The following is a 12,678-nucleotide window of genomic DNA, read 5'->3' on the forward strand; positions in this document are numbered from 1 at the left end:
CGGCGGTGGTCGGAGGTTCTGAAGCCAGTTCTCACCTGTCGCCGGGCTACGGCCTGTGTCCGAGACAGTAGCCAGGTTCCTGGGATGCCTGGGCGGTTTTTTTGTGTGGTGTAAGGGGACCTGGAGATCAGGAAGGTGAACAGAGCATTAGCTTAGCAGGACTTTACAAGGGTGTGTTTCCCGATTCCTAAAATGAATTAGCCTTTCGATCGTGATATTTATTTTGAACAGAGGTCAATAACACGTGGTTTCCCCGACAGTGAGAAACTTGAGGACAGATACTCTGAAATGAGTTCCCTTTAGTACTGAAACTTCAGGTTGCTTGAAAAGACACCTAAGCCTGGATAGGGAATCGGGATTCTAAGTCTGCGTTTTCTTTTAATAAAGAATGCTTTTTTGAGTTGCTTTACCGTAAGTGAGATTGTTCTTCGTTTCTTTCTGTGTCTTGTTAATGTGAAAGGTCGTGTTAATGTAAAATCTGGAGATCCTGAGCTCCCAGTGTTCACAATTTCCTTTTTCTTTTTTTTTTTTTAGGTTCAGTTTATAATCAGGTTGCAGGGATTTTTCTCACTAAGTGTTTACAGGTGTCTTTGTTGACATATTTAGGGGCATTTATGTCGCCGTATTTTAAAAAAACTATTTGTATTAAAAATGTCAAAAGCCCCGTTAAACTTTGGGGCAGTTATGGTTATCGCTTTCTTATTATGTAAATTTAAAAGTTCTGTTGCCGTTGTATTCATTTATTCAACCATAGTGTGTCTAGTGATTTTATATATGTATGAATGTAAATACAGATGACAGTTATATGGAGGTTCTAAATGGACTAAGACATAGTCTGGGCCACTGGTGTCATACTGTCTGTTAAGGGAGAGAAGACAAAAGCATAGAACAAAGTAGAAACGGATGAAGTGCTTACTGAAGCATACATACAAAGTGCTGAGGAAATTGAGGGGTGGGAGAGATTACATTTTCTTGAGTGTTTATGAAAGCCTTTCCAGGCTGAGCCAATAGCTTAAGCAGAGCAGGAATGAAAACAACATGGTGTGTACAGCAGACTGGGAGCCGTATTACTAGAGTGTAAAGTGGGCTCAGGGAGTGATGTGCAATGATCCTTGTTGTAGACGAAAGTTTGTTCCAAGTGATGTAGGTGCTGGAGAGCCCTTGAAGTATTGCAGTGGTTAGACTTTTGGTTTAAATAGATCTTCCTGATAGTAGTATGTAGGTTAGGTGTAAGGACAACAAAACTAGAAGCAGGGTGTAAGGGAGAGGTGACAGAGTCGTCAAGTAGGGGTAGAGAAGAGGGTACTGAATGGGAAATATATAGTAGCTAAGAACTATAGTGGGTAGGAATTTAATGATTGTATGCAAAGGATCAGAGAGAGAAAAGGAATCTAGAATGACTCCCAGTTTCTGGTTATGGCAACTTACTCATTCAAAGAGATAGGATATATAGAAAGATAAGGATTTGTGGGATGAGAGAGAATTTCAGATTGCACATATTTCCCTTTCTTCACGAAAAACAACTCTGTGAACAATATCTTCATCTGGATGTTTTTTTTGGCTAAATGCACTATGCTCACAACACTGGCCTGGGACCTAGGATAGCACAACACTGCTCGGGTTTTTAAATTTTTTTTTTAAGTTAAAAAATAATTTTTTATTGAGGTATAATCATATAACATAAAATTTACCCTTTTATAGTATCGAATTCAGTGATTTTTTTTAATGTTCATTATGTTGTGCAGCTATCACCACAATTTTGGAATATTTTTATCACCCTAAAAAGAAACCCTGTCCTTATTAGTACATTCCCAATTTTCACCTCACTCCATCCCTTGGCCACCACTAATCTACTTTCTGTCTCTGTGAATTTGTCTATTCTGGACATTTCATGTAAATGGATCATACGATATGTGGCCTTTTGTGTCTGGCTTCATCTACTTAGCACACTTTCAAGAGTCTTTCGTGTTGTACCATGTAACAGTACTTCATTCCTTTTTATGGCTGAAAAATGTTTCATTGTCTAGATATACTATATTTTGAATATTCATTCATAGTTTAATGGATATTTGGGTTGTTTGTACTTTTTGACTCCTATGACTAATGCTGCTATGGACATTCATGTACAATTTTTTTTTTAATGAATATTTTAAGTTCTCTTGGGTATATACCTAGGAATGGAATTACTGGATCATATTTACTGTATGTTTAACTTTTGGAAGAACTGCCAAATTGTTTTCCACAGATGCTGTGCCATTTTACATCTCTACCGGCAGTTTATGAGGGTCGAATTTCCCACATCCTCTCCGATACTTTTTTATTCTAAATAGTCACTCTAATGATGAGTGTAAAGTGGTATATCTCGTTGTGGTTTTGATTTGCAGTCCCCTGATGACTAATGATGTTGAGCAACCTCACATGTGCTTATTGGCCATTTGTGTTGTCTTCTTTGGAGAAATATCTATTCAGTTCTTTTACCATTTAAAAAATTGGATTATTTGTCTTTTTATTGTTGAAGTCATAAGAGTTCTTTATACATTAACAAAATTAGACCCTTATCAGGTATATGATTTGCAAATATTTTCTCCTGTGGATTGTCTTTTTACTTTCTTGATGGTGACCTTTGAAGCACCAAGGTTTTTAATTTTTTAATTTTTTTTTGTGGTACGCGGGCCTCTCACTTTTGTGGCCTCTCCCGTTGTGGAGCACAGGCTCCGGACGCGCAGGCTCAGTGGCCATGGCTCACGGGCCCAGCCACTCCGCGGCATGTGGGATCTTCCCAGACCGGGGCACGAACCCGTGTCCCCTGCATCGGCAGGTGGACTCTCAACCACTGCGCCACCAGGGAAGCCCAAGGTTTTTAATTTTGATGAAATCTAGTTTATCTTTTTTTTCCCTTTGGTTGCGTATGCTTTTGGTGTTATATCTATGAAACCAGTGTTTAAAATAAGGTCACAAAGATTTACTTCCTTCCTGTGCTTCCTTCTAAGAGTTTTAGCTCTTACATTAAGGTCTGTGATCCATTTAAAATTAATTTTTATATATGGTATAAAGTATGGGTCCAGATTCATTTGTTAGTGGGTAGATATTCACTTGTCCCAATACCATTTGTTGAAAAGACTCCTCTTTCCTCATTAATTTTGTATTGGTACTGCTGTTAAAAATCAATTGACCGTACGTTTTTTTATTGATATAGTTCATTTACAATATTATATTAGTTTCAGGTGTACAACACCGTGATTCAGAACTTCTATAGATTATCCTCCATTTAAAGTTATTATAAAATATTGGCAGTATTCCCTGTGCTGTACAATATATCCTTGTAGCTTATTTACTTTATGCATAGTAGTTTGTACATCTTAACCTTTTTCCTGCCCCTCCCCCTCCCCACTGGTAACCACTAGTTTGTTCATTATATCTGTGAGTCAGTTTCTGTTTTGTTGTATTCACTTGTTTTATTTTTTTAGATCCCACACACAGTGATAACATACAGTATCTATCTTTCTCTGTCTCAGTCATTTCAGTAAGCATAATACCCTCCGGGTTCCCATGTTGTTGCAAAAGGCAAAATTTTATTCTTTTTTATGACTGAGTAACATTCCATTGTATCTATATCTGTATCTATCACATCTTCTTTATTCATTCATCTGTTGATGGACACTTAGGTTGCTTCCATATATTGGCAATTGTAAATAATGCTGCAATGAACATTGTGGTGCGTGTATCTTTTCAAATTAATCTTTGTATTCTTCGGATGTATGCCCAGGAGTGGAATTGCTGGATCATATGGTAGCTCTATTTTTAGTTTTTTGAGAAACCTCCATAATGTTTTCCACAGTGGCTGCAGCAGTTTACATTCCCACCAACAGCGTCCGAGGGTTCTCTTTTCTCCACATCCTTGCCAGCATTTGTGGTTTGTGGTCTTTTTGATGATAACCTTTCTGACAGGTATGAAGTGATATCTCATTGTGGTTTTGATTTGCATTTCTCTGATGATTAGCGACATTGAGCATCTTTTTAAGTGCCTGTTGGCCATCTATTTGTCTTCTTTGGAAAAATGTCTTTTCAGGTCTTTCACTCATTTTTAAATTGGGTTGTGTGTGTTTTTGACATAGAATTGTATGAACTGTTTATATATTTTGGATAGTAACCCTTTATTGGTCAGGTCATTTGCAAATATTTTCTCCCATTCATTAGGTTGTCTTTTCATTTTGTAGATAGTTTTATTTGCTGTGCAAAGGCTTTTAAAAGTTTAATTAGGCCTTATTTGTTTATTTTTACTTTTGTTTCCTTTGCCATAGGTAACAGATCCAAAAAATATTGCTATAATTTTTGTCAAAAAGTGTTCTGCCTATGTTTTCTTCCAGGAGTTGCTGGTTTTTTTTCTTTTAAAAAATTTATTTATTTTATTTATTTATTTTTGACTATGTTGGGTCCTTGTTGCTGCATGTAGGCTTTCTCTAGTTGCGGTGAGTGGGGGCTACTCTTCATTGTGGTGCGCAGGCTCATCATTGCAGTGGCTTCTCTTGTTGTGGAGTATGGGCTCTAGGTGCGTGGGCTTCAGTAGTTGTGGCACGCGGGCTCAGTAGTTGTGGCTCGCGGGCTCTAGAGCAGGCTCAGTAGTTGTGGTGCACGGGCATAGCTGCTCCACGGCATGTGGGCTCTTCCAGGGCTCAAACCCATGTCCCCTGCATTGGCAGGCAGATTCTTAACCACTGAGCCACCAGGGAAGCCCCCTTCCAGGAGTTTTTATGGTTTCTGATCTTACATTTAGGTCTTTAATCCACTTTGAGTTTATTTTTGTATATGGTGTGAGAAAATATTCTAATTTCATTCTTTTACATGTAGCTGTCCAGTTTTCCCAGCACCACGTATTGGAGAGACTGTCTTTTCCCAGTTGTATATTCTTGCCTCCTTTGTCATAGATTAATTGACCATAAGTGTGTGGATTTATTTCTGGACTCTCTATTCTGTTCCATTGATCTATGTGTTTGTTTTTGTGCCAGTACCATACTGGCTTGATTAATATAGCTTTGTAGTATAGTCTGAGGTCAGGGAGTGTGATTCTTCTGGCTCTGTTCATCTTTCTCAAGATTGTTTTGGCTATATGGGTTTTTTTGTGGTTCCATACAAATTTTAAAATTATTTGTTCTAGTTCTGTGAAAAATGCCCTTGGTAATTTGATAGAGATTTCATTGAATCTGTAGATTGCCTTGGGCAGTATAGCTATTTTAACAATATTAATTCTTCCAGTCCATGAACATGGTGTAACTTTGCATTGTAATTGACGGTAAGTTTAAGAGTTTATTTCTGGATACTCATTTCTACTCCATTGGTCTATCTGTCTTTACTTAGGCTATTACCAAGCTGTCTTTATTATTGTAACCTTGTAGTAAGTTTTGAAATAGGGAAGTATGAATACTCCAACATTGTTCTTCATTTTCAATATTGTTTTGGCTAATATGTGTGTAGATAGATAGATAGACAGCCAAAGGTAGGTATGTTTGTATGTATCTATGAATATATATCTCTGTAAAAGGAAATGCTATCCCTTGCATTTCCATATGAATTTTAGGATCTGCCTGTCTGTTTTTACGAAAGAGGCATTTGGAATTTTGATAGGGATTCCATTGACTCTGTACATAAATTTGGAGAGTATTGCCATCTTGACAGTATTAAGTCTTCCAATCTATGAACATGGGATGTATTTCCATTTATTTAGATCTTATTTACTTTCTTTCAACAGTGTTTTGTAGTTTTCAGAGTATAAGATTTCCACTTTGTTAAATTTATTCCTAAGTATTTTATTCTTTTTTTTCTCTTGTAAATGGAAATGTTTTCTTAATTTCATTTTCAGGTGGCTCATTGCTGTTGTATAGAAATATACTGATTTTTCTTTTTTGATTTTGTATCCTACAGCTTTCCTGAACTTGTTTGTTAGCTCTACTAGTTTGTGTGTGTGTGTTTGTGTGTGTGTGTATGTATGTATGGTTTAGGTTTTTTTTGTGTGTGTGTAAGATTATGTCATCTTCAAATGGAGATAGTTTTACTTTTTTTTTCCCCCCCAGTCTGGGTGCCTTTTATTTCTTTTTCTTGCCTAACTGCCTGGTTAGAATCTCTAGTACAATGTTGAATCAATGTGGAGAGAGTGAACATCCCTGTCTTGTTACTGGTCTTAAGGTGAAAGCTTTCAGCCTTTCACTGTTAAGTATGTGAGCTGTGAGTTTTTCATACATGCCCCTTATAAGGTTGAGGAAGTTCCCTTCAGTCCTAGTTTGTTGAGTGCTTTGATCCTGAAAGGGTGTTGGATTTTGTTAAATCTCTTTTCTTTGTTGAGTGATCATGGGTTATTTCCTTCTTTATTCTTTTAATATTGTGTTTAACATTGGTTTAATTTTGTATGTTGAACCAACCTTGTATTCTTGGAATAAATTCCACTGTCATGATATATAATTGTTTTTACATGCTGCTGGATTTGCTTTGCTAGTATTTTGTTGAGGATTTTGTATCTATATTTATAACAAATATTGATGTGTGGTTTTCTTTTCTTGTGATGTATTTGTCTGACTATCATATCAGGGTAATACTGGCCTCATAGAATGAATGAGTTAGGAAGAGTTCCTCCTCTTTTATTTTCTGGAAGAGTTTGAGAATGATTGGTATTAATTCTTCAGTAAACTTTTGGTATAATTCACTACTGAATCCAACTGGCCCTGGGTTTTTCTTTTTGGTATCCAAAGGGGATTGGTTCCAGGACCCCCATGAATACCAAAATCGGAGGATGCTCAAGTCCCTTTCATAAAATGTATTTGTAAATAACCTATGCACATCCTTCCTCCTGTATATTTTAAATCATCTCTAGATTCCTTATAATACTGAATAAAATGTATATGCTATGTAAGTAGTTGCCAATGTGTGGCCAATTTAAGTTTTGCTTTTTGGAACTTTCTGGAAATGAAAAAAAAATTTTTTTTTGATCTACAGTTAGTTGAATCTGTGGCTGCAGAACCCATGGATACGAAGGGCCAACTGTACTAACTCAGTCTGTTTATTTGTTTTAGGTCTAATCAGATTTTCTATTTCTGCTTGAGTTAGGTTTAGTAGTTTATGTGTTTTTAGTAATTTGTCAGTTTCACCTAGGTTATGTAATCTGTTGACATACTATTGTTCTCAAGATCTTTTTCGTTTCTGTAAGATTGCTAGTAATACTTTAATTACTGGTTTTAGTAATTTGAGTCTTCTCTTTTTCTTGGTTAATCTAGCTAAAGATTCATCAATTTTGTTGCTTGATTTTGTTGATTTTTTTCCCGCCCAAAACCAATGTTTGTTTGTTTTTATCTTTATTGGAGTATTTTTGCTTTACAGTGTTGTGTTAGTTTCTGCTGTACAACAAAGTGAGTCAGCTATATGTATACATAAATCCCCATATCCCCTCCCTCTTGAGCCTTTGGAAGAGTTTGAGAAGGATGGGTGTTAGCTCTTCTCTAAATGTTTGATAGAATTCACCTGTGAAGCCATCTGGTCCTGGACTTTGGTTTGTTGGAAGACTTTTAACACAGTTTCAATTTCATTACTTGTGATTGGTCTGTTCATATTTTCTATTTCTTCCTGCTTCAGCCTTGGAAGGTTATACCTTTCTAAGAATTTGTCCATTTCTTCCAGGTTGTCCGTTTTATTGGCATAGAGTTGCTTGTCATAGTCTCTTAGGATGCTTTGTATTTCTGCGGTGTCTGTTGTAACTTCTCCTTTTTCATTTCTAATTTTATTGATTTGAGTCCTCTCCCTGTTTTTCTTGATGAGTCTGGCTAATGGTTTATCAATTTTGTTTATCTTCTCAAAGAACCAGCTTTTAGTTTTATTGATCTTTGCTATCATTTCCTTCATTTGTTTTTCATTTATTTCTGATCTGATCTTTATGATTTCTTTCTTTCTGCTAACTTTGGGTTTTTTTTGTTCTTCTTTCTCTAATTGCTTTAGGTGTAAGGTTAGGTTGTTTATTTGAGATGTTTCCTGTTTCTTAAGGTAAGATTGTATTGCTATAAACTTCCCTCTTAGAACTGCTTTTGCTGCATCCCATAGGTTTTGGGTTGTTGTGTCTCCATTGTCATTTGTTTCTAGGTATTTTTTAATTTCCTCTTTGATTTCTTCAGTGATCACTTCGTTATTAAGTAGTGTATTGTTTAGCCTCCATGTTTTTGTATTTTTTACAGATCTTTTCCTGTAATTGATATCTAGTCTCATAGCATTGTGGTCGGAAAAGATACTTGATACAATTTCAATTTTCTTAAATTTACCAAGGCTTGATTTGTGACCCAAGATATGATCTACGCTGGAGAATGTTCCATGAGCACTTGAGAAAAATGTGTATTCTGTTGTTTTTGGATGGAATGTCCTATAAATATCAATTAAGTCCATCTTGTTTAATGTATCATTTAAAGCTTGTGTTTCCTTATTTATTTTCATTTTGGATGATCTGTCCATTGGTGAAAGTGGGGTGTTAAAGTCCCCTACTATGAATGTGTTACTGTCAATTTCCCCTTTTATGGCTGTTAGTATTTGCCTTATGTATTGAGGTGCTCCTATGTTGGGTGCATAAATATTTACAATTGTTATATCTTCTTCTTGGATAGATCCCTTGATCATTATGTAGTGTCCTTCTTTGTCTCTTTTAGTAGTCTTTATTTTAAAGTCTATCTTGTCTGATATGAGAATTGCTACTCCAGCTTTCTTTTGGTTTCCATTTGTATGGAATATCTTTTTCCATCCCCTCACTTTCAGTCTGTATGTGTCTCTAGGTCTGAAGTGGGTCTCTTGTAGACAGCATATATATGGGTCTTGTTTTTGTATCCATTCAGCCTGTCTGTGTCTTTTGGTGGGAGCATTTAATCCATTTACATTTAAGGTAATTATCGATATGTATGTTCCTATGACCGTATTCTTAATTGTTTGGGTTTTTTATTGTAGGTCTTTTCCTTCTGTTGTGCTTCTTGCCTAGAGAAGATCCTTTAGCATTTGTCGTAAAGCTGGTTAGGTGGTGCTGAACTCTCTCAGCTTTTGCTTGTCTGTAAAGGTTTTAATTTCTCCATCAAATCTGAATGAGATCCTTGCTGGGTAGAGTAATCTTGGTCATAGGTTTTTCTCTTTCATCACTTTAAATATGTCCTGCCAGTCCCTTGTGGCTTGCAGAGTTTCTGCTGAAAGATTAGCTGGTACCCTTATGGGGATTCCCTTGTGTGTTATTTGTTGTTTTTCCCTTGCTGCTTTTAATATGTTTTCTTTGTATTTAATTTTTGACAGTTTGATTAATATGTGTCTTGGCGTGTTTCTCCTTGGATTTATCCTGTTTGAGACTCTCTGTGCTTCCTGGACTTGATTAACTATTTCCTTTCCCATATTAGGGAAGTTTTCAACTATAATCTCTTCAAATATTTTCTCAGTCCCTTTCTTTTTCTCTTCTTCTTCTGGAACCCCTATAATTCGAATGTTGGTGTGTTTAATGTTGTCCCAGAGGTCTCTGAGACTGTCCTCAGTTCTTTTCATTCTTTTTTCTTTATTCTGCTTTGCAGTAGTTATTTCCACTATTTTATCTTCCAGGTCACTTATCTGTTCTTCTGCCTCTGTTATTCTGCTGTTGATCCCTTGTAGAGTATTTTTAATTTCATTTATTGTGTTGTTCATCGTTGCTTGTTTCATCTTTAGTTCTTCTAGGTCCTTGTTAAATGTTTCTTGCATTTGCTCTATTCTATAAATTGCAAGATTTTGGATCATCTTTACTATCATTATTCTGAATTCTTTTTCAGGTAGACTGCCTATTTCCTCTTCATTTGTTAGGTCTGGTGGGTTTTTATCTTGCTCCTTCATCTGCTGTGTGTTTTTCTGTCTTCTCATTTTGCTTATCTTACTATGTTTGGGGTCTCCTTTTTGCAGGCTGCGGGTTCGTAATCCCCGTTGTTTTTGGTGTCTGTCCCCCATGGCTAAAGTTGGTTCAGTGGGTTGTGTAGGGTTCTTGGTGGAGGGGACTAGTGCCTGTGTTCTGGTGGATGAGGCTGGATCTTGTCTTTCTGGTGGGCAGGTGCACATCTGCTGGTGTGTTTTGGGGTGTCTGTGGACTTATTATGATTTTAGGCATCCTGTCTGCTAATGGGTGGGGTTGTGTTCCTGTCTTGCTAGTTGTTTGGCATAGGGTGTCCAGCACTGTAGCTTGCTGGTCATTGAGTGAAGCTGGGTGTTGGTGTTGAGATGGAGATCTCTGGTATATTTTCGCCATTTAATATTACGTGGAGCTGGGAGGTCTTTTGTGGACCAGTGTCCTGAAGTTGGTTGTCTCATCTCAGAGACAAGCACTGACTCCTGGCTGCAGCACCAAGAGCCTTTCTTCCACACGGCTCAGAATAAAAGGGAGAAGAAGTAGAAAGAAAGAAAGTGGATAAAATAAAATAAAGTAAGAAAAAATAAAGTTATTAAAATAAAAAATATTTATTTAGAAAAAAAATTTTTTTAATGTAAAAAAAAAAAAAGGACGGATAGAACCCTAGGACAAATGGTGAAAGCAAAGCTATACAGACAACATCTCACACAGAAGCATACAGATACACACTCACAAAAAGAGGAAAAGGGGAAAAAATAATAAATCTTGCTCTCAAAGTCTACCTCCTCAATTTGGGATGATTCGTTATCTATTCAGGTATTCCACAGATGCAGGGTACATCAAATTGATTGTGGAGCTTTAATCTGATGCTTCTGAGGCTGCTGGGAGAGATTCCCTTTTCTCTTCTTTGTTCGCACAGCTCCCGGGACTCAGCTTTGGATTTGGCCCCGCCTCTGCGTGTAGGTCGCCGGAGGGCGTCTGTTCTTCGCTCAGACAGGACGGGGTTAAAGGAGCCACTGATTTGGGGGCTCTGGCTCACTCAGGCCGGGGGGAGGGAGGGGTACAGAGTGCGGGGCGAGCCTGCGGCGGCAGAGGCCGGCGTGACGTTGCACCAGCGTGAGGCGCGCCGTGAGTTCTCCCGGGGAAGTTTTCCCTGGATCCCGGGACCCGGGCAGTGGCGGGCTGCACAGGCTACCCGGAAGGGAGGTATGGATAGTGACCTGTGCTCCCACACAGGCTTCTTGGTGGCGGCAGCAGCAGCCTTAGCATCTCATGCCCGTCCCTGGGGTTTGCGCTGTTAGTCGCGGCTCGCGCCCGTCTCTGGAGCTCCTTTAAGTAGCGCTCTTAATCCCCTCTCCTCGCGCACCAGGAAACAAAGAGGGAAGAAAAAGTCCCTTGCCTCTTCGGTAGGTCCATACTTTTCCCAGGACTGCCTCCTGGCTAGCCGTGGTGCACTATCCCCCTGCAGGCTGTGTTCACGCCGCCAACCCCAGTCCTCTCCCTGCGCCCTTACCGAAGCCCGAGCGTCAGCTCCCAGCCCCGCCTGCCCCGGCGGGTGAGCAGACAAGCCTCTCGGTCTGGTGAGTGCTGGTCGGCACCGATCCTCCGGGCGGGAGTCTCTCCGCTTTGCCCTCCGCACCATTGTTGCTGCGCTCTCCTCCGCGACTCCGAAGCTTCCCCCCTCCGCCACCCGCAGTCTCCGCCCATGAAGGGGCTTCTTAGTGTGTGGAAACCTTTCCTCCTTCACAGCTCCCTCCCACTGGTGCAGGTCCCGTCCCTATCCTTTTGTCTCTGTTTATTCTTTTTTCTTTTGCCCTATCCAGGTACGTGGGGAGTTTCTTGCCTTTTGGGGGGTCTGAGGTCTTCTGTCAGCGTTCAGTAGCTGTTCTGTAGGAGTTGTTCCACGTGTAGATGTATTTCTGATGTATCTGTGGGGAGGAAGGTGATCTCCGTGTCTTACTCTTCCGCCCTCTTCCCCCTCTCCCACTATTGTTATTCTGAATTGTTTTTTTGGAAAGTTAACTATCTCCACTTCATTTAGTTGTTTTTATGGGGTTTTATCTTGTTCCACCATCTGTTACATAGCCCTCTCCCTTTTTATCTTGTCTCTCTTTCTGTGAATGTGGTTTTGTTTCACAGGCTGCAGGATTGTAGTTGTTCTTGCTTCTGCTGTGTGCCCTCTGGTGGATTAGGCTATGTAAGAGGCTTGTGCAAGTTTCCTGATGGGAGGGACTGGTGGTGAGTAGAGCTGGCTGTTGCTCTATTGGGCAGAGCTCAGTAAAACTTTAATCTGCTTGTCTGTGATGGGTGGGGCTGGGTTTCCTCCCCTTTGGTTGTTTGGCCTGAGGCAACCCAACAGTGGAGCCTACCCAGGCTCTTTGGTGGGGCTAATGGTGTACTCTGGAAGGGCTGAGGCCAAGGAGTACTTCCCAGAACTTCTGCTGCCAGTGTCCTTGTTCTCACGCTGAGACACAGCCACCCCCCGCCTCTGCAGGAGACCCTCCAGCACTAGCAGGTAGGTCTGGTTCAGTCTCCTATAGGGTCACTGCTCCTTCCCCTGGGTCCCGATGCGCACACTGCTTTGTGTGTGCGCTCCAAGAGTGGAGTCTCCGTTTCCCCCAGTCCTGTCGAAGTCCTGCAGTCACATCTTGCTAGCCTCAAAGTCTGATTCTCTAGGAATTCCTCCTCCCATTGCCAGACCCCCAGGTTGGGAAGCCTGACATGGGGCTCACAACCTTCACTCCAGTGGGTGGACTTCTGTGGTATAATTGTTCTCCAGTTTGTGAGTCACCCACCCAGCAATTATGGGA

The 12,678-nt window shown here is 39.6% G+C and overlaps 1 protein-coding gene across 6 annotated transcripts in view; it reads left to right on the forward strand.

Annotated features, from left to right (window-relative positions):
* The window catches only part of MIA2 (MIA SH3 domain ER export factor 2), a 105,305-nt gene that overhangs the window by 21,412 nt on the left and 71,215 nt on the right, over positions 1-12,678 (forward strand). The gene's annotated exons all lie outside the window — the stretch shown is intronic.

This window comes from Mesoplodon mirus, assembly GCF_964341445.2.
Source record: "Mesoplodon mirus genome assembly, chromosome: 4".
Lineage (NCBI taxonomy): Eukaryota > Metazoa > Chordata > Mammalia > Artiodactyla > Ziphiidae > Mesoplodon > Mesoplodon mirus.